At 28.1% G+C, this 2,544-nt stretch overlaps 1 non-coding gene across 1 annotated transcript; it reads right to left on the reverse strand.

The window, feature by feature from the left end:
* Positions 1–1,144: 1,144 nt before the first annotated feature.
* Positions 1,145–1,263, reverse strand: LOC123303927. Its single transcript, XR_006535994.1, has one exon. It is a non-coding gene; the product is annotated as a 5S ribosomal RNA (ribosomal RNA).
* Positions 1,264–2,544: the final 1,281 nt, after the last annotated feature.

The following is a 2,544-nucleotide window of genomic DNA, read 5'->3' on the forward strand; positions in this document are numbered from 1 at the left end:
AAGTATTGTAATGTATGTGAGCGCCGGTACAATTGTGCCTTTTTATATAAAGCATTAAAGATTTTTTAAGCCACGCCTATACAATTTGATTAGTCCATACTCTGATAGCTATCCAATAGGATATGACAACAAAAATTTTGAAATTTCATATAAATATAAATACAACACATTTATTTCGCATTTAAACATTTGACTTTGTAGTATCAAATTGTCGAATATAATTTTTAAAATTGTGTGTTTTTTTGTAAAAACATTATTATTTGAAAATGGCTAGAACCAAGCAAACTGCACGTAAATCAACTGGTGGTAAAGCACCAAGAAAACAATTAGCAACGAAAGCTGCACGTAAAAGTGCACCAGCAACTGGTGGAGTAAAAAAACCACACAGATATCGTCCTGGTACAGTAGCTTTACGAGAAATTCGTCGTTATCAAAAAAGTACTGAATTGTTAATTCGTAAATTACCATTCCAACGTTTAGTACGTGAAATTGCACAAGATTTTAAAACCGATTTACGTTTTCAAAGTTCAGCTGTTATGGCATTACAAGAAGCTAGTGAAGCCTATTTAGTAGGTTTATTTGAAGATACCAATTTATGCGCAATTCATGCAAAGCGTGTTACAATTATGCCTAAGGATATACAATTGGCAAGACGTATTCGTGGAGAACGTGCATAAGCGTTTTAAATGACAATTTAAAAAAAAAAAAACAAATAAGAAATATTTTCGGTCCTATATATAGGACCAACATATATTATTAAATAAGAGTATATTATTTTTATTAAAATATATATATATATATATATATATATATATATATATATATATATATATAAATATAAATTATTGAAATAAAATTAAACATTATTAAAATTTTGTTATAATTATAAGCGATTGCTATTTCTAAAAATAAATAAATTTCATAAAATTTATATTATTTTATATTCATTTGAAATATTAAAAAAACTTCTCGCTTTAAAGTAACCATGATATGAGTTATAAATGCAATAAAATTTTATACAAAAAATAATATTTATTTGTTGATGAATAATATAAAAGGTTTACATTTCTAAATAACATATATTTATATATGGTGTGTAAAAAAAAAGAAAAGAAGAAAAATAATTTATATTTTTAATATAAAAAGGCAACCGCACACAGTGTTCCCAAGCGGTCACCCATCCAAGTACTGACTGTGCCCAATGTTGCTTAACTTCGGTGATCGGACGAGAACCGGTGTTTTCAACGTGGTATGGCTGTTGCCAGTAATAAATGAAAATTTTTACAAATATATATTTTTCATAAATATCATTAATATTAAAGTATATTATTAAAATTTTCAATGAAGTAATCAATTTAAATATATACTTATTTATTATACCATATATTTTAAATAAAAATGCAACCGCACACAGTATTCTCAAGTGGCCACCCATCCGTGGTACTGACTGTGGCAAATGTTTCTAAACTATTATTTTATAAAATATTTATACAAAAAATAATTTACTCTTATCAAATATTAATTTGTGGCCTGTATTAAGGCCTATGTTATTTTCATTTTTTAGCAAAAATAATGAAATATTTCAATATATTATTAAAGTAACAGATCATTTCTTTTTTGGTGCTGCTTTTTTAATTTTTGTAGGAGATGATTTGGCAACAGAAGCTTTCTTAGCTTTTGGTGCTTTCGGTTTACGAGCAGGGCTACTTTTGGCAGCGGATTTTGTACTTTTTGCTGGTTTTGCTTTAACTGGTGCTTTTTTTGATGCCGCTGATGATTTTGCAGTAACTTTTTTAGCAGCAGTTGATGATGATGGAGTCGCTTTTTTTGCTTTAGGCTTTTTGGCTGCCAATGATGTAGTTGTGGCTTTCTTTTCTTTTGGTGCCCGTTTACTTTTAGCACTCTTTGCTGAACCTTTTGCTCCACTTTCTTTTTTGGATACTTTTGATTTAGCTGAAGAATTAGATGAAGCGGAAGCAGCCAATTTGAATGAACCAGATGCACCTTTACCTTTAGTTTGTACCAAGGCTCCCTCAGTTACAGCAGCTTTTAAATATTTTTTAATAAATGGTGAAATTTTATCAGAATCCACTTTATAATTTGCAGCTAAATATTTTTTAATTGCTTGTAATGATGAACCACCACGTTCTTTTAAATTTTTAATTGCGTTAACAACCATTTCTGATGTACGTGGATGTGTTGGTTTTGAATGTTGTTTTGTACGTTTAGCACCAGAAGCTGTTGCTTTTTTTGTTGGTGTTGTAGAAGCAGCAGTAACCGCAGTTGCTGCAACAGCTGTAGAATTTTCTTCGGCCATATTTTTTACTTTATAAAAATAATGTATTTATTATAAATATTTAAATGATAAAATATAATAATTCTATCAAATAAAAAATAAAGGTTTTCAATTATATCATTATTCACAATAATATAAGTCCCTATGTAAGTCAAAGTACCATGTAGAAAACACATAAAAATTAAATAGTATTTCTAATTTACTGTCGTAGTAAACATGATTTATTTTTTCAATTTCTATAATATATA

Source organism: Chrysoperla carnea (genome assembly GCF_905475395.1).
Source record: "Chrysoperla carnea chromosome X unlocalized genomic scaffold, inChrCarn1.1 SUPER_X_unloc_160, whole genome shotgun sequence".
In the NCBI taxonomy this organism is placed as follows: domain Eukaryota; kingdom Metazoa; phylum Arthropoda; class Insecta; order Neuroptera; family Chrysopidae; genus Chrysoperla; species Chrysoperla carnea.